At 32.4% G+C, this 26,630-nt stretch overlaps 1 long non-coding RNA gene across 2 annotated transcripts; it reads right to left on the reverse strand.

The window, feature by feature from the left end:
• Positions 1 to 627: 627 nt before the first annotated feature.
• LOC120126392 lies at positions 628 to 24,890 on the reverse strand. Of its 2 annotated transcripts, XR_005516458.1 has the most exons (4): positions 24,667 to 24,890; positions 24,260 to 24,320; positions 24,063 to 24,160; positions 628 to 884 (listed from the first exon to the last, which is right to left on the reverse strand). It is a non-coding gene; the product is annotated as an uncharacterized LOC120126392 (long non-coding RNA). The 2 variants fall into 2 exon arrangements; XR_005516457.1 differs by lacking the exon at positions 24,260 to 24,320.
• Between the last annotated feature and the right edge of the window lie 1,740 nt (positions 24,891 to 26,630).

Here is a 26,630-nt window from a genome sequence, read left to right on the forward strand (position 1 = left end):
ATGAAATTGAAAGTTCCATTATGAAATTAGTGATATTATAGAGTCGAACAAATTTCAACCAAATCCAACTTAAAATGAATCATTAACTGTAAAATCAAGTTTCTGGACAAATTGAATATATTTTAAAGTTTAGGGACATCCATGGACTTGGGGAACACTTTAGGACTTTAATGAAGGAAATTTTACCTATTTTTATCGAGATCGAAATGAAGGGATCGATCCTTTGCAAAATAGAAGCTAAAAATGGAGCTAGAGATCGATCCTTTAGAAAAGGGATCGATCTTTTTTTCTGAAAAATGTAGAAAATGCATATTAATGAGCAGGAACATGCATCCAATTGGTCATGCAATCGACCCTAGGGTCTACGAACATACATGGAGACGCTTAAACCACTTAGAACATGTCATAGTACATATGTTGCTTGCTCTATAACATCATTTAGCATAACAAACAAGTATTTAGCAATCCAAAATCAAATTTTGCATAGAAAGTCAACTTAAACATAAGTCACCTAACCATTTTGTGCATCATTGGTCATTTCATGCATCCTAAAGGCCTAACATGTTATATTCACTTATTCTCACTTGCCTAAATAATATAAACACTTAATTAAATCATATAACATCATTTAGTCTCCTAAGGCATACTTAAACATATTGCATAACATGTAATTCAACATCATCTTTTATCATTTTATCACATATTCAATGATCAAAGTTCAACATAGGTCATTAAAGGTCACTTGTACACTAACAAGTAGCGAACGCACAAGCCAACACATATCCAAATGTGCCTGAAAATGAAATCAAGGTTCAAAATAACTTTACAAATGCCTCCTTGCTTTGATCTCTTTGCCTCTCAATCTCAAATCAACAAGCGATAATCTGAAAAATGTTAAACAATGAGTGTAAGCTGGAAAACTCAGTGAATGACTAAACATTCAAGTATGATGCACATGTCAAGGTTAAAGGAAAACAACCTATATACCATGGAACCTCACTTGTTTTTACCCCAATGATCATACTATAATGTCATGCTTCAATGTTCATCTAATGCACCATAATTCCACACAAATTACGAAATATAAACATGCTTAAATACAACATATTCACTGCTGTCAATCACATACACTCATGCACAATTACCTTGCTTGGAATGTCCACGCACAACACACATTTGTTTCCATATAAGATCAATGGAATTTGTTCAAAACACAACTACTCATTGGATAAACGAACTCCATATCACTCCTTTTATTTTGGACTCACATTGGTCCCAGCTTCCAAATTTCGGAGCAAAGCTCAAAGCACCAACCTTACCTCGTATAACTTCTCGGAGCAAAGCTCAAAGTACCAACCTAACCTCGTTACCCTTACACATATACTTACCAAAAACATAGAGTACTCTTTCCTAGACATGCCTTTCATATCCAAACGTCCCATTAAGAACAAATTGTCAATCAATCCAAGATCACCATAAGTAGTTAACAAGCAATGTATAACATATATATATATATATATATATTATATATATATATATATATATATATATATGTATATATTCTTAAACGTAGTTTTGCAAACTAAGGATGGTTGTCATGAACAACCCAAATAGAATAGTGAAATATTTCCACTCATTCTTGGACAACGAACTGTCTCCACTCGTCCATGGATAGTAAAGTGTCTCTACTCTTCCCTAAGCTAAACATAGGTTTGAAACATACTTTTCCAAATCAGTTATGCATCGAATGTAACTTATACATTTCACATATCATAAATCATATCACATATCCAATTCATCTTCCATAAATCACATTATTTCTGTGCATCATAATTCATAACCAACTCATCATGATACATGTACATTCACAATGACCACTTATATCTCATGCTTCATAACTCATAATAAATCATGCTTCTATATACATGCTTGCAATAACCACTCACCTTCAATTCATCATAGCTCCCAATTAACATGCTTAAATATACATGCTTTCAAAGATCACTTAATTCCAATACACAACAACTCGTGATCAACTTATCATATTACACATGCTTGCATAAATCATATTCTTTCAATGCCACAAATCATGTCATAAAATACATGCTCTTTATAATCACTTACTTAAATCAAACATCATGGATTCAAATCATTAATTATATACAACAAGTAAACAAGTTTAGAACCTTAGATTTAAAGTTCACACATTAAACCTTCATTCAACATTAAGCAAATTCATCACGAGTAAATGGACAGCCACTAGCCTCAATGGCGAAATCATACGATCCGACCCCAAACGCTAACTAAATGACCACCAACTATTGATGCACCATTTTTCCTCAAACATAAACACATTAGGCACCTTAGAAATCAATTCAAAATGTCACAAAAATCCTCCAAAACAGAAAAGAAAATTATGCTTCTAAAATCGAACGAAAATCGAATAAAGAACCAAAAAACCTTACCATCCACACGATCTAAACATTCTAACTTGAGAATCTTTGCTTCCTCACACCTAAGTTGATCCTAAACTTGATTTAGAACCCAATAAATCTCCCAAAAACAGCAGCTAACAGAAACATTCTCGGATTTCCAAAAAGTACTAAAATCATATTTTCTTGCTCAAATCAAAATGGAAATCAAATCCAATTGAAAAACTGTTTTGTTATCATTATAATCAACCTTTAAACATCTTAAATCCATAAAGAGTCGATAGAAATAAGATCAAGAAAATATCCCTTTTATTTATTCCGAAAAACAACCCCAAATGAAATATTACTAATCACTTACGAAATCATGTACTACCCATTGATATAAAAAATCTTTTAATCAGAAAAGCTTCAAGAAAACAAAGGAAATAAGCTTACCTTGCTAGAAATGGAAGGAGATAATATGAAAAAGATGAAATATGAAGTTGAAGAAGAAGTCTAAGAGATCTCTAGGAAGAATCGGCCAAAAATGAGGATTAAAGAAGATGGAAAGATTTTAAAATTTAGAAAGAGATGATCAAAAGTGAATAAAAATCAGCGAAGGAGATGGGCATTCGAAAGAGGAAGATTTTAGGCATGAGAAGGAAAATCAAAGAAATAGAGAGAGAATTTTTGGGTTGCACAAAACGTGAATGATAAAAGGTGGAACTTAAAACTAACTTTTGATTAATAAAATAAAATAATTCATAGATAAGGATGAAAGAAAACAGTGAAATTGGATGAAAAGAGAACAATCACAACCTTAGTGAAATTGCTTTATAGATTTTTTAGATTTTGAAACCATTCGATTTAGTCACCCAATTGTCTTATTTAAAAATAGTATAATTTAGTCACTTAAATAATTCAATTGAACTTATTAATATTCAAAAATCATTTGGAAATATTTTAGAAATATTCCACACTTCAAAATTAGAAAATAATATTTTTATCGGAAATCACGAAAATTACTCGATTATAAGCCTGAATCAACTAATCCGGATTTTGAGATGTTACAACTCTCTCCCCTAAAAATAATTTCGTCCTCGAAATTAACTTAAGGAAACAAATACGAAGACCAAAACAATGACAATCACACAAATAATAAAAACAAATCTTCCTAATCATCAACACAGAGATATATCATAGACATAACCCAGCTCAAAATACCGACATAGACACTGAGCAACAAGACGAATACACACAAAAATCTCATAAAATTAGTAAACCACTAACTAGATTTTATCCCACAAATTCCATCTCAAAACCATTTTCCACAACAAAACCTTCTGGAACAAAACCACTAACCCAACATGAAATCTCACCACTCTACAAATTGACATACGATTACCGACAATCAAACACAACCTTAACTAGCCTGAGAAACAACTGCACTTAATATCAACCTTGCAAATCAAATTACATCAACAACACTTCATCCACTAACGCTTGCACCAAAACAACGAAATACATCACCTCTAGCCATATGAGTCTGAACTAACCATCAATCAATGAGACATAAACTACATCAAGGATTTCATCAAACCCAAAGCTTCTTACAACCATTACCTGAACCTTGTCACAAACATAAATTACAATCTAGAACTGTCAAAATGAAACACCATGTAGATACTCGATCTCGACAACGCATAACTCAGTTCAAACTACCATGCTTCCTCTATGCCACTCTGAAAAAATCTCTCGAACCCTAGAAATATCTTGAATAACAAAATCCAAAACAACTTATTCCAAACACTAAACACAATGCTACAATTTCAATCAAACCAAAAATCAATGAACCATACAGCACCACCTGGATACTCAACCCAACAATGAAGCACTCAACTCTTACATTGACTTTAACTTATAACATTAGCAATAATCACAGATTTTCCAAACGATACGCAATCCAACATTCACAATCCTTCAAAAACTCGACAACAAATAACCTAATAATATACATCGGATAATTACACTTGTATAACCTCACCCGTCTTAAAAACATATAATTGTCTTACCATCTAACATTAATATATAACAAAAACTCAATCGAATATCATAAAAAATCACGAAAGTCTTCCAAATTCAACTGAAACAACAATGAACTTCAGTTCACTCAAACTAGGCAAATCATTCAAAGCAAATTCAACAAAGAAGAAACAATAACAAAAAACTCTTTAACAACTTAATGATGAAACCAGCCAAACACAACATCTGTAAGCCTTACTAGCACTCCTCAACGAACTCCAATTCACAACAACTTAAACCTCAATCAAAATAACATGGTTACCTTTACCTACAACATCACGACCCATAAAAGCCATTCCTCAAAACCAAAACTCACAATACATAACTCTATATCTAACTACTTTTGGCATGAACCCGAATAACATCTCAGAGACACGATCACTCTCCTCTTTGGTATAAAAGCATACAAGATGACCTTTCACAACGGTAAGAACTAGGCGAATTACGGATGAAACATTTAACTCATCAAACTCTCAAAACAATAAGAATATTCGCCAAATTAAACGACATTACCAATAACTCATAACAACTTTAGTGTGTCGAAAAGAAATTTCCTTCATATAAAACTCACAAACCATTAATTGCTAACAACTCGATCACAAATTAATCTTTGACAAAATCTTAACTCCTCAAAACTTAACCAAACAAGACATCAATCCTTGGTGACAGTATCTATTCAAGATCACAATCTTGTTCCATTAATGATAGTCAACGCACTTACGCTTTACACAATCCTCCTTCATAATCAACACGAGAGATGTCGCTAACCAAGCACTAACCACTAACCTTCTTCTTGGATACACCATTCAAGAAACACTTGTCCAAAGAAACCATGATCCAACGAATTTTACAAACCAAATTTCAATTCTTCTAATCCCTTCGATGTCACTTAACGAAAAACACAATACACCAGAGTTAATTAACAAATCTCACTGCAAAATTAAATTTTACGGTCCAATAAGAACCCAAAAATCCTTCTAAAACCATTGAACTCATCGATCTGAATATCTTACACATGTTACTTATTACCAACCGATTTAAACAACCAAGTTACTTCATCTACACAATTCAATAACTCGCTCACCTCTAACACTAAATCAACATACAAAAAGAATTTGAACAATCTATAGATAATCACAAAACTAAAATCGATCCAAAATCATCATAATCACACAGATTAATTCAAAATTCGGATGCACTTAATAAACATACTTACTGTTTCACACATAAATAATTTCATAACCTCGAAAAGACAATTATGAAAAATGCCTTGATTTGGAATAATTAGGAATGCCTATGAACTTCTCTTATTTACCTTATCAACCAAGACACTACTACCAAGACACTGACACGACCATAGTGATGTCACTGGACTCAACCAGACTGCATAATCAAACAATTAACGCTTTCATATCATGTGAACCTTTTGAACTATATCAAATCAATCCAATCATACCATATGAGTTCATCGAATCGTATAGCATCACAAGTTATACACAATCATAATCTCGAATTTGGCGAATCTAATAACTCAATAGATTAAAAAGAATAAATTCAAAGGAAAATGAATTCAAGGTACAAAATACCAAATTTAATAATCAAAGCATACATATAACCAAACCTAGAGTGAGAGAGACACCGAGTGATCAAAGGCAAGTTCCTGAAAAATAAAAACTTTTATGAGGCAATATTGTTCTCGAATTGAACCTTGTCACTCAAGTAAACAAACAATAACCTGGCTCTGATACAACCAAATGTAACACCCCATACCCGGTTACGAAGAATAACCCGGGTACTTGAGCGTACATTAGATTCCAAACTTTTTTTTTTGATAGAAGATTAGGCCTCATTAAAAAACCCCTTCTTACCCTCCATGTTACGAAAATAACATGAAGGGCATTGGAAGGAGGAAAAGAGTGCCTATAATTTTATTAATCTGAAGAATAATACACTGCCACCCCTAACAAACATAATACCTTCCTACAAAAACATAAGACTTAAAAACCACCTTCTGCTGAAAAACCTTAACACTAATTACATAAGATTGGAAACAAAATCCCTTCTGAAACGAAGGGAATCCACCCTCTAACATCCCACAAACAAAGCCAAAAAATCAACCTATACCATCTTTAGCTAATCTATCCGCTTCCCAGTTGGCAGCCCTCAAGATAAGCCTTAACAAAATATCCTTCCATTCCTTTAAAGAGACGATCTCCTTCACCAAGGATTGGAACATAGGGTTGCTTAATTCTGGATTTTTGATCCACTTCACCGCGACACTTGAATCCGATTCTAAAATAATCCTCTGATTAAGAACCAAACCTGAATCATTAAGCATACTCAGCCCCCTCTTTATCGCCAAAAGTTCTGCCAAAATCAAAGGACCACCCCTAACCTTTTCAGAAAACCAGTGAATCATCACATCACTACTATCCCTAATCAGACCTCCTATACCACCTTTATTCCACCCCTTCACCATTGCTCCATCAACATTAGATTCCAAACTTGTTGGACATAACAAAAACCCTAATCATGCGTACTAAGCAAAATAAATTAAAAATAAACAATTATCATGAAATACACAAAAATGTTATATAACATAATCATGCTTGCGACAATCATACAATCATGTATCACAAGATAAATGCTATTAACTATGTAGGGGTAAAATACTCATTTCACATGTCATTATAAAATCCATGACAAAGAGAAATTTAAACTTACCAATATGCATTTCTAACCTTTAATTAATGACATGTAAAATTATAGCTTAATCGGACATCATTTAAGGACTTAATTAAACATGCTCAATTTAGGGACTAAAACATAAACTTTTCAAAATATGCAAATAAAGAAAAAAACATGAAATTTAAAGTACCATTATGAAAATAGTGATATTATAGAGTCATAACAAATTTCAACCAAATTTGACTTAAAATGAATCATTAATTGTAAAATCAAGTTTCTAGACCAAATTGAATACATTTTAAGGTTTAGGGACCATCCATTGACTTAGGGAACACTTTAGGAATTTAATGAATGTAATTTTACATATTTTTATCAAGTTCAAAATGAATGGATCGATCACTTTTCATGGGGATCGATCCTTTGCAAAATAGAAGCTAAAAATGGAGCTGGGATTGATCTTTTTCCTGAAAAATACAAAAAAATGCATACTAATGAGCAAGAAATTGTCGAAGTGAATCGATAGCAGACAAATATGATGGTGATAGCAATTCACCTGCCCTGGCCAGGCAGGATAAAGATCAGAAATCTCAGAAAGTGTTTTATAAGATTAAAAGTTGATTTCAGAAGATTGAAATCATATTAGAATAGTGATAGAAGATCTTCATTGTTTTGAATCAGAAAAGCAATATAGATTAGTTTTGTTAGTACGTGGATAAGATAGAATATGGTGAACAAGTGTCACCATAAGAACGTTAAAAAGATCAAATTACGTGGTGAGTACTTATAGAAGAGTTCAAGAATAAGTGCATCAATGACAAGTGTATCAGATATATGGAGATAGAGTTTATAAATTTGAAACAAAGGAATAGTATTGTGTATAAGCAAGAGTGTGGATGTGATATTAGTTATGAAAAGGATTTGTATTCTAGATGGAAAAAGTTAACGTTAGCTAACAAGAGTATGTGATGGAAATGTACTGGAAGTATAAGATTATAAGATATTGTCAGGTTAAGATAAACTAATATGAAGTGGATCTGAATATAGTTGTGTATTTTGATCAGATAACTATAATGTAGATAAGGAGATAAGTATTTGCATGGAGCCTTAAGGAAAGAAAATACAAGTATAAGAAAAGGTAAAGAATAAAGTTTTGTATAAGTAAATTGGGTTATCAAAGTTGCGACGATGCAATGAAGATTGATCACAGAGATGAGTATAGGTGATAAGACAAGAGTATGTGAACATGAAAGGAAATATATGATTTGTGTATAAGGAGATTTCAATTTTGAATAAATAAAAGAATAATGAAATAAAGAAATGAAAGGGATTGAGTTAAAGGATCAGATACTATAAATGTTATATGGAAGTGTAGATGATAATTTCGATATAGAAGTAAGAAACGTGTGCAAGGTGATGTGAAAATATTCTTTAAAGTGTTTGTTTAAACATATTTAAAGAACATTTAAGGTTGTGTTCTTGGTCAAATGATGATGGAAAACAAGTTTGGTTATTGTTATAAGGTAATTAAAGATAGATTTATGAGGTTGAGTAATAAAAATGGATGTTACTGTCTATGTGATGAGTGACAATATATGAAATTTTAGAAATAATCAAAGGAAAATGCAGAATAGAAGTAGAGAAAAGACAGAAATTGATTGAAGTTACTGGTTATTGTTTATATGATAAGTGACCGTAGATGAATATAAGGAAAAAGGCAGTTGAAGAACTAAAGGAATGGAAGATTAAGTAAAGGAGGCAACATGAGAACATTAGAAGGTATGTTCTTATTAATGCGTGCAATGAAAATTCGAGGACAAATTTTCTTAAAAGGAGGGGAGATTTGTAATATCCTAAATCAGGGTCAGTGACTAAATTGTAAATTTTGAAAATTATGTGCTCGATTTCGAAACAAGTTAAAAGTTTAATGACTTAAATAAGAATATTTCAGTATTAGATTAGATGGTAATTATGGAAAGTTTGAAGGGGATAATGATAATTTGATAAGAAAGATTTTTATTTTCTCTTTATATAGGATGATAAACGTGGGAAACGAGGAAAAAGGAAAGAAGAGTCTGGAGAGTGGGTTCTCTTCTTCTCCATCGTGGCCGTGAGCTCCAAACAAAGGTGAGTTTTTCAGATAGTTAATTTCTTGTTAAATTTTTGAGTTGGTTATGATCATTAGAGTATACTAAGCTTAAAGAAATCTTAAGGAAAGAAAATACAAGTATAAGAAATGGTAAAGAATAAAGTTTTGTATAAGTAAATTGGGTTATCAAAGTTGCGACGATGCAATGAAGATTGATCACAGAGATGAGTATAGGTGATAAGACAAGAGTATGTGAACATGAAAGGAAATATATGATTTGTGTATAAGGAGATTTCAATTTTGAATAAATAAAAGAATAATGGAATAAAGAAATGAAAGGGATTGAGTTAAAGGATCAGATACTATAAATGTTATATGGAAGTGTAGATGATAATTTCGATATAGAAGTAAGAAAAGTGTGCAAGGTGATGTGAAATATTCTTTAAAGTGTTTGTTTAATCATATTTAAAGAAGATTTAAGGTTGTGTTCTTGGTCAAATGAGATGGAAAACAAGTTTGGTTATTGTTATAAGGTAATTAGAGATAGATTTATGAGGTTGAGTAATAAAAATGGATGTTACTGTCTATGTAATGAGTGACAATATGAAATTTTAGAAATAATCAAAGGAAAATGCAGAATAGAAGTAGAGAAAGACAGAAATTGATTGAAGTTACTGGTTATTATTTATATGATGTGACCGTAGATGAATATATAAGGGAAAAAAGGTAGTTGAAGAACTAAAGGAATGGAAGATTAAGTAAAGGAGGCAACATGAAAACATTAGAAGGTATGTTCTTATTAATGCGTGCAATGAAAATTCGAGGACAAATTTTCTTAAAAGGAGGGGAGATTTGTAATATCCCAAAATCAGGGTCAGTGACTAAATTGTAAATTTTGAAAATTATGTGCTCGATTTCGAAACAAGTTAAAAGTTTAATGACTTAAATAAGAATATTTCAGTATTAGATTAGATGGTAATTATGGAAAGTTTGAAGGGATAATGATAATTTGATAAGAAAGATTTTTATTTTCTCTTTATATAGGATGATAAACGTGGGAAACGAGGAAAAAGGAAAGAAGAGTCTGGAGAGTGGGTTCTCTTCTTCTCCATCGTGGCCGTGAGCTCCAAACAAAGGTGAGTTTTTCAGATAGTTAATTTCTTGTTAAATTTTTGAGTTGGTTATGATCATTAGAGTATACTTAAGCTTAAAGAAATCTTAAGGAAAGAAAATACAAGTATAAGAAATGGTAAAGAATAAAGTTTTGTATAAGTAAATTGGGTTATCAAAGTTGCGACGATGCAATGAAGATTGATCACAGAGATGAGTATAGGTGATAAGACAAGAGTATGTGAACATGAAAGGAAATATATGATTTGTGTATAAGGAGATTTCAATTTTGAATAAATAAAAGAATAATGGAATAAAGAAATGAAAGGGATTGAGTTAAAGGATCAGATACTATAAATGTTATATGGAAGTGTAGATGATAATTTCGATATAGAAGTAAGAAACGTGTGCAAGGTGATGTGAAAATATTCTTTAAAGTGTTTGTTTAAACATATTTAAAGAACATTTAAGGTTGTGTTCTTGGTCAAATGATGATGGAAAACAAGTTTGGTTATTGTTATAAGGTAATTAAAGATAGATTTATGAGGTTGAGTAATAAAAATGGATGTTACTGTCTATGTGATGAGTGACAATATATGAAATTTTAGAAATAATCAAAGAAAAATGCAGAATAGAAGTAGAGAAAAGACATAAATTGATTAAAGTTACTGGTTATTATTTATATGATAAGTGACCGTAGATGAAATATATAAGGGAAAAAAGGTAGTTGAAGAACTAAAGGAATGGAAGATTAAATAAAGGAGGCAACATGAAAACATTAGAAGGTATGTTCTTATTAATGCGTGCAATGAAAATTCGAGGACAAATTTTCTTAAAAGGAGGAGAGATTTGTAATATCCCAAAATCAGGGTCAGTGACTAAATTGTAAATTTTGAAAATTATGTGCTCGATTTCGAAACAAGTTAAAAGTTTAATGACTTAAATAAAAATATTTCAGTATTAGATTAGATGGTAATTATGGAAAGTTTGAAGGGGATAATGATAATTTGATAAGAAATTTTTATTTTCTCTTTATATAGGATGATAAACATGGGAAACGAGGAAAAAGGAAAGAAGTCTGGAGAGTGGGTTCTTTCTTCTCCATCGTGGCCGTGAGCTCCAAACAAAGGTGAGTTTTTCAGATAGTTAATTTCTTGTTAAATTTTTGAGTTGGTTATGATCATTAGAGTATACTTAAGCTTAAAGAAATCTTAAGGAAAGAAAATACAAGTATAAGAAATGGTAAAGAATAAAGTTTTGTATAAGTAAATTGGGTTATCAAAGTTGCGACGATGCAATGAAGATTGATCACAGAGATGAGTATAGTGATAAGACAAGAGTATGTGAACATGAAAGGAAATATATGATTTGTGTATAAGGAGATTTCAATTTTGAATAAATAAAAGAATAATGGAATAAAGAAATGAAAGGGATTGAGTTAAAGGATCAGATACTATAAATGTTATATGGAAGTGTAGATGATAATTTCGATATAGAAGTAAGAAAAGTGTGCAAGGTGATGTGAAAATATTCTTTAAAGTGTTTGTTTAATCATATTTAAAGAAGATTTAAGGTTGTGTTCTTGGTCAAATGATGATGGAAAACAAGTTTGGTTATTGTTATAAGGTAATTAGAGATAGATTTATGAGGTTGAGTAATAAAAATGGATGTTACTGTCTATGTGATGAGTGACAATATATGAAATTTTAGAAATAATCAAAGAAAAATGCAGAATAGAAGTAGAGAAAAGACATAAATTGATTAAAGTTACTGGTTATTATTTATATGATAAGTGACCGTAGATGAATATATAAGGGAAAAAAGGTAGTTGAAGAACTAAAGGAATGGAAGATTAAATAAAGGAGGCAACATGAAAACATTAGAAGGTATGTTCTTATTAATGCGTGCAATGAAAATTCGAGGACAAATTTTCTTAAAAGGAGGAGAGATTTGTAATATCCCAAAATCAGGGTCAGTGACTAAATTGTAAATTTTGAAAATTATGTGCTCGATTTCGAAACAAGTTAAAAGTTTAATGACTTAAATAAAAATATTTCAGTATTAGATTAGATGGTAATTATGGAAAGTTTGAAGGGGATAATGATAATTTGATAAGAAAGATTTTTATTTTCTCTTTATATAGGATGATAAACATGGGAAACGAGGAAAAAGGAAAGAAGAGTCTGGAGAGTGGGTTCTCTTCTTCTCCATCGTGGCCGTGAGCTCCAAACAAAGGTGAGTTTTTCAGATAGTTAATTTCTTGTTAAATTTTTGAGTTGGTTATGATCATTAGAGTATACTTAAGCTTAAAGAAATCTTAAGGAAAGAAAATACAAGTATAGAAATGGTAAAGAATAAAGTTTTGTATAAGTAAATTGGGTTATCAAAGTTGCGACGATGCAATGAAGATTGATCACAGAGATGAGTATAGGTGATAAGACAAGAGTATGTGAACATGAAAGGAAATATATGATTTGTGTATAAGGAGATTTCAATTTTGAATAAATAAAGAATAATGGAATAAGAAATGAAAGGGATTGAGTTAAAGGATCAGATACTATAAATGTTATATGGAAGTGTAGATGATAATTTCGATATAGAAGTAAGAAACGTGTGCAAGGTGATGTGAAAATATTCTTTAAAGTGTTTGTTTAATCATATTTAAAGAAGATTTAAGGTTGTGTTCTTGGTCAAATGATGATGGAAAACAAGTTTGGTTATTGTTATAAGGTAATTAGAGATAGATTTATGAGGTTGAGTAATAAAAATGGATGTTACTGTCTATGTGATGAGTGACAATATATGAAATTTTAGAAATAATCAAAGGAAAATGCAGAATAGAAGTAGAGAAAAGACAGAAATTGATTGAAGTTACTGGTTATTGTTTATATGATAAGTGACCGTAGATGAATATATAAGGGAAAAAAGGTAGTTGAAGAACTAAAGGAATGGAAGATTAAGTAAAGGAGGCAACATGAGAACATTAGAAGGTATGTTCTTATTAATGCGTGCAATGAAAATTCGAGGACAAATTTTCTTAAAAGGAGGGGAGATTTGTAATATCCCAAAATCAGGGTCAGTGACTAAATTGTAAATTTTGAAAATTATGTGCTTGATTTCGAAACAAGTTAAAAGTTTAATGACTTAAATAAGAATATTTCAGTATTAGATTAGATGGTAATTATGGAAAGTTTGAAGGGGATAATGATAATTTGATAAGAAAGATTTTTATTTTCTCTTTATATAGGATGATAAACGTGGGAAACGAGAAAAGGAAAGAAGAGTCTGGAGAGTGGGTTCTCTTCTTCTCCATCGTGGCCGTGAGCTCCAAACAAAGGTGAGTTTTCAGATAGTTAATTTCTTGTTAAATTTTTGAGTTGGTTATGATCATTAGAGTATACTTAAGCTTAAAGAAATCTTAAGGAAAGAAAATACAAGTATAAGAAATGGTAAGAATAAAGTTTTGTATAAGTAAATTGGGTTATCAAGTTGCGACGATGCAATGAAGATTGATCACAGAGATGAGTATAGGTGATAAGACAAGAGTATGTGAACATGAAAGGAAATATATGATTTGTGTATAAGGAGATTTCAATTTTGAATAAATAAAAGAATAATGGAATAAAGAAATGAAAGGGATTGAGTTAAAGGATCAGATACTATAAATGTTATATGGAAGTGTAGATGATAATTTCGATATAGAAGTAAGAAAAGTGTGCAAGGTGATGTGAAAATATTCTTTAAAGTGTTTGTTTAATCATATTTAAAGAAGATTTAAGGTTGTGTTCTTGGTCAAATGATGATGGAAAACAAGTTTGGTTATTGTTATAAGGTAATTAGAGATAGATTTATGAGGTTGAGTAATAAAAATGGATGTTACTGTCTATGTAATGAGTGACAATATATGAAATTTTAGAAATAATCAAAGGAAAATGCAGAATAGAAGTAGAGAAAAGACAGAAATTGATTGAAGTTACTGGTTATTATTTATATGATAAGTGACCGTAGATGAATATATAAGGGAAAAAAGGTAGTTGAAGAACTAAAGGAATGGAAGATTAAGTAAAGGAGGCAACATGAAAACATTAGAAGGTATGTTCTTATTAATGCGTGCAATGAAAATTCGAGGACAAATTTTCTTAAAAGGAGGAGAGATTTGTAATATCCCAAAATCAGGGCAGTGACTAAATTGTAAATTTTGAAAATTATGTGCTCGATTTTGAAACAAGTTAAAAGTTTAATGACTTAAATAAGAATATTTCAGTATTAGATTAGATGGTAATTATGGAAAGTTTGAAGGGGATAATGATAATTTGATAAGAAAGATTTTTATTTTCTCTTTATATAGGATGATAACGTGGGAAACGAGGAAAAAGGAAAGAAGAGTCTGGAGAGTGGGTTCTCTTCTTCTCCATCGTGGCCGTGAGCTCCAAACAAAGGTGAGTTTTTCAGATAGTTAATTTCTTGTTAAATTTTTGAGTTGGTTATGATCATTAGAGTATACTTGAGCTTAAAGAAATCTTAAGGAAAGAAAATACAAGTATAAGAAATGGTAAAGAATAAAGTTTTGTATAAGTAAATTGGGTTATCAAAGTTGCGACGATGCAATGAAGATTGATCACAGAGATGAGTATAGGTGATAAGACAAGAGTATGTGAACATGAAAGGAAATATATGATTTGTGTATAAGGAGATTTCAATTTTGAATAAATAAAAGAATAATGGAATAAAGAAATGAAAGGGATTGAGTTAAAGGATCAGATACTATAAATGTTATATGGAAGTGTAGATGATAATTTCGATATAGAAGTAAGAAAGTGTGCAAGGTGATGTGAAAATATTCTTTAAAGTGTTTGTTTAATCATATTTAAAGAAGATTTAAGGTTGTGTTCTTGGTCAAATGATAATGGAAAACAAGTTTGGTTATTGTTATAAGGTAATTAGAGATAGATTTATGAGGTTGAGTAATAAAAATGGATGTTACTGTCTATGTGATGAGTGACAATATATGAAATTTTAGAAATAATCAAAGGAAAATGCAGAATAGAAGTAGAGAAAAGACAGAAATTGATTGAAGTTACTGGTTATTATTTATATGATAAGTGACCGTAGATGAATATATAAGGGAAAAAAGGTAGTTGAAGAACTAAAGGAATGGAAGATTAAGTAAAGGAGGCAACATGAAAACATTAGAAGGTATGTTCTTATTAATGCGTGCAATGAAAATTCGAGGACAAATTTTCTTAAAAGGAGGATTTGTAATATCCCAAAATCAGGGTCAGACTAAATTGTAAATTTTGAAAATTATGTGCTCGATTTCGAAACAAGTTAAAAGTTTAATGACTTAAATAAGAATATTTCAGTATTAGATTAGATGGTAATTATGGAAAGTTTGAAGGGGATAATGATAATTTGATAAGAAAGATTTTATTTTCTTTATATAGGATGATAAACGTGGGAAACGAGGAAAAAGGAAAGAAGAGTCTGGAGAGTGGGTTCTTCTTCTCCATCGTGGCCGTGAGCTCCAAACAAAGGTGAGTTTTTTCAGATAGTTAATTTCTTGTTAAATTTTTGAGTTGGTTATGATCATTAGAGTATACTTAAGCTTAAAGAAATCTTAAGGAAAGAAATACAAGTATAAGAAATGGTAAAGAATAAAGTTTTGTATAAGTAAATTGGGTTATCAAAGTTGCGACGATGCAATGAAGATTGATCACAGAGATGAGTATAGGTGATAAGACAAGAGTATGTGAACATGAAAGGAAATATATGATTTGTGTATAAGGAGATTTCAATTTTGAATAAATAAAAGAATAATGGAATAAAGAAATGAAAGGGATTGAGTTAAAGGATCAGATACTATAAATGTTATATGGAAGTGTAGATGATAATTTCGATATAGAAGTAAGAAAAGTGTGCAAGGTGATGTGAAAATATTCTTTAAAGTGTTTGTTTAATCATATTTAAAGAAGATTTAAGGTTGTGTTCTTGGTCAAATGATAATGGAAAACAAGTTTGGTTATTGTTATAAGGTAATTAGAGATAGATTTATGAGGTTGAGTAATAAAATGGATGTTACTGTCTATGTGATGAGTGACAATATAGAAATTTTAGAAATAATCAAGGAAATGCAGAATAGAAGTAGAGAAAAGACAGAAATTGATTGAAGTTACTGGTTATTATCTATATAAGTGACCGTAGATGAATATATAAGGGAAAAAAGGTAGTTGAAGACTAAAGGAATGGAAGATTAAGTAAAGGAGGCAACATGAAAACATTAGAAGGTATGTTCTTATTAATGCGTGCAATGAAAATTCGAGGACAAATTTTCTTAAAAGGAGGAGAGATTTGTAATATCCCAAAATCAGGGTCAGTGACTAAATTGTAAATTTGAAAATTATGTGCTCGATTTCGAAACAAGTTAAAAGTTTGACTTAAATAAGAATATTTCAGTATTAGATTAGATGGTAATTATGGAAAGTTTGAAGGGATAATGATAATTTGATAAGAAGATTTTTATTTTCTCTTTATATAGGATGATAAACATGGGAAACGAGGAAAAAGGAAAGAAGAGTCTGGAGAGTGGTTCTCTCTTCTCCATCGTGGCCGTGAGCTCCAAACAAAGGTGAGTTTTCAGATAGTTAATTTCTTGTTAAATTTTTGAGTTGGTTATGATCATTAGAGTATACTTAAGCTTAAAGAAATCTTAAGGAAAGAAAATACAAGTATAAGAAATGGTAAAGAATAAAGTTTTGTATAAGTAAATTGGGTTATCAAAGTTGCGACGATGCAATGAAGATTGATCACAGAGATGAGTATAGGTGATAAGACAAGAGTATGTGAACATGAAAGAATATATGATTTGTGTATAAGGAGATTTCAATTTTGAATAAATAAAGAATAATGGAATAAAGAAATGAAAGGGATCGAGTTAAAGGATCAGATACTATAAATGTTATATGGAAGTGTAGATGATAATTTCGATATAGAAATAAGAAAAGTGTGCAAGGTGATGTGAAAATATTCTTTAAAGTGTTGTTTAATCATATTTAAAGAAGATTTAAGGTTGTGTTCTTGGTCAAATGATGATGGAAAACAAGTTTGGTTATTGTTATAAGGTAATTAGAGATAGATTTATGAGGTTGAGTAATAAAAATGGATGTTACTGTCTATGTGATGAGTGACAATATGAAATTTTAGAAATAATCAAAGGAAAATGCAGAATAGAAGTAGAGAAAAGACAGAAATTGATTGAAGTTACTGATTATTGTTTATATGATAAGTGACCGTAGATGAATATAAAGGAAAAAAGGTAGTTGAAGAACTAAAGGAATGGAAGATTAAGTAAAGGAGGCAACATGAACATTAGAAGGTATGTTCTTATTAATGCGTGCAATGAAAATTCGAGGACAAATTTTCTTAAAAGGAGGGGAGATTTGTAATATCCCAAAATCAGGGTCAGTGACTAAATTGTAAATTTTGAAAATTATGTGCTCGATTTTCGAAACAAGTTAAAAGTTTAATGACTTAAATAAATATTTCAGTATTAGATTAGATGGTAATTATGAAAGTTTGAAGGGGATAATATAATTTGATAAGAAAGATTTTTATTTTCTCTTTATATAGGATGATAAACGTGGGAAACGAGGAAAAAGGAAAGAAGAGTCTGGAGAGTGGGTTCTCTTCTTCTCCATCGTGGCCGTGAGCTCCAAACAAGGTGAGTTTTTCAATAGTTAATTTCTTGTTAAATTTTTGAGTTGGTTATGATCATTAGAGTATACTTAAGCTTAAAGAAAGCTTAAGTCAATTTAAATCAAAAGATGACAGAGTTAGGAGATATTATGTAAGAGGAATTTTTAAGTGAATTATTGAGTTAACGGAGTTAATAGATTTTGAGGTTGAATTGACTTGTCATAGGTTTAATTAAAAAGTTAGAAGCAATATAATTGAATTTGGAACATGTTGAAAATCGAGTGTAATTCTTGAATTACATATGGAGGATATGATTTTGAGGTTAAAGATGTGATAAAGGAGTATAAGTAAGATTAAGCATGTGTATGTAAGTTAAGAATATAAAAGGGAATGATATGAAGTGATTGAGCTGAAATGAAGTAATTTTCGGAATTAAAATGTGATTTTTGGCTAGGGGTATCGGTACCCATTCAACAAGTACCGATACCCTCTCAAACGAAAAATTCCAGAATGCAATGAGGGTACCGATACCCTAAGGAGGGTACTGATACCCCCCCTAAAGGAGAAAGTGAATATTGGTTTATTAAGTTCGTTTAAGTTGTTATCGAATTAAAAGGTGTAGGCATCTAATAATTATCTTAAAATGTGTAATTATGTAGATACAGAGCCTAACGAGTTCCGGAACCATTGACAAGTAAGATCGATCAAGGGAAAAGATAAGAGATCAGTATTGACTAGTGAGGCCAGGTGAGTGCGTATTATTAGAATATACGTATTGTATATGAAAATTGGACTTGTGACAAGTCTGTTCCAATATGTTGAATATATGATTATGATTAAAGTATGATTATGTTTGATATTACATGAATATGCTTTGTTCGTATTACATGTTATGTGGTATGAATTTATATGATAAGTGTTATATTGCAATGATTTATGTATTATAGGAAAAATGTTATATGAGCTATATGAACATGAGATATAAGTTATAGGATCGCGAATTATGTAAAATACCAATAACTTATGTGAAAATGAACTAGGTAAACATGCGTAAAGGTTATAAATAATAGAAACATGAACGAGACAAATACATAGTAATATGAGTAATAATGAGAATTAGTGCATTAGAGTTATGATTTATGGAGAATTGAAAAAAACTAGATAAGATTGAATTATAGAATGATCTGATAATAATATCACTTAAGAAATTTGAATATAAAATGATGATATGCACATAGTATAAGATATATGTTTATATATGACATAGGTTATGTGTTATATGATAAATATGAGCATATAAGAACAAGGATAAAATAAGTGAATTTGTGATGGAAGTTATATGACCATGAATGATGTAAATAGGAATAATTTAAGTACTATGTAACTATGAGTATTTGAGTATGTATCTATGTGATGTGATATATGAGGCCATATGAAATATGTTATAGAAATTACATGATGGTATGTTTGTTTCATGGTATATGATATATATGGTAAGAAAAGGGGTTAATGGTTATGATAAGAATAATAAGGATAATGAAATAACATGTATATGTGAATATATGTATATGAGAAGATATAAGAATAAGATATAAACAATGTAACAAGAAGAGTGAAATGACATGAAAAATTGATATAAGTTATGAAAAAGTGATCTACGTGACTATATGTATATGAGATCCAAATTATGTGAACATATGAGAATACATGTCTATGTGATGAGCTATGTGAAAGTAAATACATATATATGAAGCATAAGAAAGATGCCCATGTTATATGATACGAGAGCTACAGGTAGTTGGCATGCTAAGAGTCGAGGGTCTACGCGGTCTTTCGGGACAAATACATAGGTCTTTCGGGACAAATTTCATATGCCACTCAGTGGGACTTATACGAGCTGTGGTGACAGCAATAGTGCACAACCTCAATGTACTCACATACCTTAAGTTCTCACAGGTGTACATGGGCTAATAAAAAGATTAAACAGATATTGAATGGGATATGTACGTGTGATTAGTTATATAGAATAAATTACAGGATTCATGTATTGGAGTATTGCTTGGTTAGTGCATGATATATTGATAATGGTATATATATATGTGTGTATTGATTATATGAAAGGTTATATGCTTTTAGTTATATGAACTGTATTACATGAATTATATGATGTTAAGTGCATTTCTTTATAAAATGATATATGATGGGTATAAATGATAAGTATATAATTATACGATAAAGGTAATGATAATAATAGGATAATGATAAGAAGAATATAATCATATATGTACATGTTTGTATTTGATATATGAATAGAAATATGATATATGTACATGTTTGTATTTGATATATGAATAGAAATATGTTTTTTTTTTTATAGGAATTGAAGGCTTCATTAAAAACCTCCCTCTTGATTATAGAGACTTAAAGAGAAGCTCCTTAATTAGCGGAAGGAGGAAAAGAGTGCCTTAGGATTTCATTGAACATAAGAACACCAAAATACATCCAGATATCGACCCCGTACATAAAACAAACACCATAAAACAACCAAAAACACCCCCATAGCAGCAACAGTAGCTCAACCTAATATCAACCACAACAGCCTCTAAAGGACTGACCCAACTAAAAGTCTAACTCTTGACTCTGAGAGCACCAGAAAACAGAACACCTAAAAAGAGAGAAAAAATGACTGCTGACTCAAACCATAGTATCCAAAATAAAACACAGACATCCAGGAGCTTCCATCCACACGAAGAGGGCAGAAAACCAAACTATAGACTCTGGCTCCAAAGCTGGAAAAATGGAATCATAATCTGGCTCCTAGAACATACAAATCTCCCACACATTGAACCTTCTACTGCTGCTTGATTTGGCTGTATCAGGCCATTAATTGGGGACCCGAAACTTTCTCTGCTAACCCCGATATATCTCTGCCATCCATCCTGTCAACCACGCCCCAACCTGTTGGGCATCCCCATCCTGATGGGCCTCCACACCCTTGGAACTACTAATAGCACGCCTCTTAATAATGTTAATCACGTTTTTCATCACCTTTGCCTTTAACCGACCATCCAAGTTGGATGAATCAAAAAAATCCAATATTCTCTCTCTATCACGTGCAGACATACAACTTTCGCTGCTTTCAAAAACTGATTCTCTAGCCCCTTGATCCAGCACATTCTCGTGCTCCACCACATCCTCGAATTCCGATGGAATTATCCCCACACCAGCAGCATAATTCTTTAAGCCCATAATAAAATCCTCCCCTATGTTCCTTTCCACTACTTCCCCACCCGACGAAGCAGCCACTAACTCTTTCCCCCATACAACATAATAGACTTTCTTCATCCACAGAACAACTCTCAGAAATCTTCTCCACCGAAGAGTCCTCGTTTCTGCCAGCTCCCTCAAGACATACCTCCACCACGGTAGAATTAACTGGCGAGACACCGACGAGCTCCCCCCCAAAGATAACGGGGAGGCAACTGCCTCATCCATCAAGAACGAGTCTACCCAGACTGAGTCGGGACTGAAACAAGGCTCAAACTCAGAAATACAAACTGTAAATAACAAGTCCCCGGCTTTCAAACAACGGATTCTTCCACACGTGTTTGACGGTTTGTAATAATTTGAAACAAAGCCCTTTCAAAAGAACCTGGATTCACAGATCCTTCGTCAATGGAGATAAGTTCTCCCCATTTGTCTGCAATGCTTCTGAAGGTGGAGGGATTCCACAAAAACGGTGGGATCCCTTTGCACGAAAGCCACGCCCGACGGCTGCTGCAATGAAAGTTTTCCGACCACACTTCTACTTTGCCAAAACATTTATTCAATGCCCCCATCTGATTATTCAGCGTGAAATCCCTACTCTCATCATCTTTAAAAATGATTAGAACTGCTAACCCGCTTAGCCTCATGATTTTCGGGCCTAAAATGCCTTCCTTATGCATTATGGCAGCCAACTCATTCATCTTTAAAAAATTTCTGCACCACCCTATTAAGCTGCCTCTGCAAGTTAGCAGTTTGTCCTCGTCAACAGAACCCACAATGGGAGCCTCTAAATGCCCAACATCCTCCCTTTTACTCTTGATCTCGGCTGGTTTTAAACCCGAAAACTTCTTTCTCCAAAAAGCTTCCCGGGGTTGAAATCTGGCCAAAAAAACTCTAACTTCATTGCCGCGAATCCTAGATCTGTCAACACAGTTGATAGCCTTCCTTGCGTCCTCCAATCTGGTGAAACGAACAAGCCAAACCTACTTCCTCCCTTGCTTCTTTTGTTAGGGATGAAAGAATCGACCACCTCTCCATGTTTATCGAATACCAGCCAAAGCCCTTTATGATGAAGACGCTCTGGAATGTTGAAAATGATCACCGTAAAACAATTTTTCCCAGCAGAACTAGTCACCTTACTTGCCATCATAAGACGACCCGAAGAAAATCTCAAGCTTGGATTTAACGCCAAATCCGATATAACACAAGCACACGCGTTGACGATTGAACCAAATTCTCAACTCGGAAGGCAATTAAATCATATTATAACAAAAATCTGAAGCAAAGCATAATTTGAAAACTGATCGGAATCCTTCTTTCTTCAAAGATACAGAGAATGCTCGGTAGAGCCAACAAGGGCGGCAAAATTGAAGAATCAGTCAGCTTATGTTCATTGTGGAAGTATATCCTGATGATGACTTCGAAGCGAGCAAAACAGGAAGTCCCTGTGTTCAACGGGAAATACTTTCCGATGATACGGATGATATAGTTACCGAATTTATCGCGTCACTGATGGCAAAAGAACTGGAGGAGAACGAGGTCGGAAAAATCCTGGGGACAGTCGAGCCAGTGGTCTTGGTCTTCGATTTCAGTGTCGTGGTTGAAAAAGAAAGGACGGGATCTATACCCAATTCGGAAGCAAGCACCGCCACTGAGAAATCATCATTTGACGAACTCCACGAACCTTTTTAATTTCCTGTCTGACGGGAGAATTTCGTCTGAACGCGAATTTTTTCTTCTAGATCTACTCCGATTTATTTCGATTTTGAAAAAAACCAACGTCCGATCTATGCTTGGGGTGAAGAGAGGATTCAAAAGGTGTATTTTTCTTCCTTTTCCGATGCCGCCGAGCGACGGTTGGAGACTATTGACGGTGACTGTCGCGGCAGCGAAGTGGTGGCCGACCACTGGGTTTGAGAGGAAAGATGCCGGGGAGTGTGGATGTGGTTTACAAGGAATGGAAATTTGAAGTTTGAAATCGCCTGAAATTTGAAATTTGAAAACGCCTGGTTAGAGAGAAGCTGGAGCTTCTCTCACTTCGTTCCTACCTCCTATTATTTCCTTGTCCTGTTGAAAATATGTTGGTGCATGATATGATAGTAGTACTTGTTCATGCATGATTATAAGTTAGATTTTTTTCTATTATATGTTTATATGCCTCACTAAGTCATAGACTTAATGTGTGATTGTTTCACATGTAAGTTACAGAACGAGGAGAGAAGCTATGAGGAGCAAGACAAGTCAGTATCTTCCTTACAATGTTTCAGATCAGAAAAGAGATGATTTTGATGTATTTGGTTATTTTGAATATAGTTGGCATGTACGAATTGATTGAGTTGAATAGCTCTGATTGGTTTGTAAAACAATTTGATTATACTTATTTATGAAAAGTACTCTCAAATGATGAATTTAAAATTTTGGTGGATTTGTAAAGAAAGGAGTTTTGAAAAGTCAATGTGACTTCTCGGACTCGTATCTGGGTCGGGTACAGATAGGGGTGTTACATTACACATGCTTACATAAATCATATTCTTTCAATGCCACAAATCATGTCATAAAATACATGCTCATTATAATCACTTACTTAAATCAAACATCATGGATTCACATCATTAATTTTAAACAAGAAGTAAAAAAGTTTACAACCTTAGATTTAAAGTTCACACATACTAAACCTTCATTCAACATTAAACACATTCATCACGAGTGAATGGACAACCACTCACCTCAATGGCGAAATAACACGATCCGACCCCAAACGCTAACTAAATGACCACCCACTATTGATGCACCATTTTTCCTCAAACATAGACACATTAGGTACCTTAAAATCAATTCAACATGTCACAAAAACCTCCAAAATAGAAAATAAAATTATGCTTCTAAAATAGAACGAAAATTGAACAAAGAACCGAAACCTTACCATCCACGCGATCTAAACATTCTAACTTCAGAATATTTGCTTCCTCACACTTAAGCTTATTCTAAACAATCGTAAACTTGATTTAGAACCCAATAAATCTCCCAAAACTAGCAGCTAACACAAACATTCCTAAATTTCCGAAAATCACTAAAATCATCTTTTCTTGCTCAAATCAAAATGGAAATTAAATCCAATTGAAAACCTTTCTGTTATCATTATAATCAACCTTTAAACATCTTAAATCCATAAATAATCAATAGAAATAAGATCAAGAAAATATCCCTTTTATTTATTCCGAAAATCAACCCAAAATGAAATATTTCTAATCACTTACGAAATCATGAAATACTCATTGATATAAAAAATCTTTTAATCAGCAAAGCTTCAAGAAAGCCAAAAAAGCTTACCTTGCTAGAAATGGAAGGAGATAAGATGGAAAAGATGAATATGAAGTTGAAGAAGAAGCCAAAGAGACCCCTAGGAATAATCAGCCAAAAATGAGAATTAAAGAAGAAAAGATTAAAAATTTAGAAAGAGATGATCAAAAGAGAATAAAATCAGCGAATGAGATGGGCATTTGAAAGAGGAAGTTTTAGGCATGTGAAGAAAAATCAAAGAAATAGAGAGAGAATTTTTGGGTTGCACAAAACGTGATAAAAAGGTGGAAGTTAAAACTAACTTTTAATTAATAAAATAATTCATAGATAAGGATGAAAGAAAACGCAGTGGAATTGAGAGAAAAAGAGAACAATCACAACCTTGGTGAAATTGCTTTATAGATTTTTAAGATTTTGAAATTATTCGATTAGTCATTTAATTTGTCTTATTTTAAAAATAGTCTAAATGTAGTCACTTAAATAATTCAATTGAACTTATTAAATATCACAATTAATATTCAAAAATCATTCGGAAATATTTTAGAAATATTTCCCACTTCAAAATTAAAAAATAATATTTTATCATAAATCACCGAAATTACCCGATTATAAGCCCGATTCAACTCACCCGGATTTTGGGATGTTACAATGAAGGTTGATTTCAGCGCCCCAAAGGTCATTAATGTACAGTTGCGTGATGGAACCACAACTTGGATTAAGGTGGTCATCTCATGGATTCTCCCTCATTGCTTTCACGATCATGTTTTTGATCATAATGAAAGGAGTTGTGCATAGGAAAGCTAGTCAACAAATTTGGGTGCCTAAGAATTCGTCTGGAGGGTCTCAACCAGTGTGTTTGATGACACAATAGTTTTAGATGTTGTTTTTTATGTTAGCAAGGATTATGCTGTAGTTGTAACTGAGGAGGTTGTCTTGGATGATGCAGATAAGGCTGGTGCTATTGATTTAAATCAAGATCGAACTATGAATTGATGTGGGGCAGTTGTTGATCAAACAGCTACTTTGGATACGAATGGAGCAGGTTTGGTTGGTGCCATAATAGATGTTCCTGCCAAAGGTGATTCGATAACAGTTGTGGATAATCTTATTCCTAGTAAAGGGAAGTATGTTTTGATAGTTGCTTCTCCCACTGAGGCTAAGCATATTAGGGAGGCTACGAAGGGTGTTGCTATTTTAATGCAGGGGTTAAAGAAAAATAAAAAGAATGCTCGTAAGGAGTAAATGCAGCGTAATGGCACTTCCTCTCCTATTTTTTCATGAAGTTATTATCCTGGAATACTAGAGGGTTAATAACCCTCAGAAGCAGTTAGGTGTTTTAGAGAAAATTAACTGTTTGGACGTTGATCTTGTTTGCTTGCTGGAACCAAGTTAGGGAGTACAATAAATAGGTTGTTTGGAGGAAATTCTTTCCTGATTGGAAATGGTTTCATAATTACGCCTTCTCGGAGCTTGGAAGAATCTGATTATTTTTTTTACGAAAACGCTTTCATTGTGGAGGAAGTGAATATTTCTGACCAATGCCTTGTTTGGTTTAGGCTAGCGGGGTTAAGTTTTATGTCTCTGGAGTGTATGATTGTAATTTGGGTTCGGATAGACTGAGGCTTTGGAAGCAGCTTGTGGATCTCAAGAGACTTATTGGGGATAGCCCTTGGCTGGCGACCGGAGATTTTCAAATTGTGGCTTCTCATGAGGAGATTCAAAAATAATTAGCAGTTCTTGGTTCACGATATGGATGCGCTTAATATGTGTACTAGTTCTATTGGGTTGTTGGACCACACTTTTAGAGGTCCTACCTATAACTGTCAGGATGACACTTTTTTAACTCGAAATTTTGATAGGGTGATGGTTTCTACTTCTTTGATGGAGGCTTTCCCAAGCCTCAGGCTCAAGTTGAATTTCTTGTTTCAAGTCTTTCCGATCATTGCCTAGCTTTGATTAGAATGGATAGTATGCATAATTAATTAACTAAACCT

This window comes from Hibiscus syriacus, unplaced genomic scaffold (assembly GCF_006381635.1).
Source record: "Hibiscus syriacus cultivar Baekdansim isolate YM2019G1 unplaced genomic scaffold, ASM638163v2 tig00110458_pilon, whole genome shotgun sequence".
In the NCBI taxonomy this organism is placed as follows: Eukaryota; Viridiplantae; Streptophyta; class Magnoliopsida; order Malvales; family Malvaceae; genus Hibiscus; species Hibiscus syriacus.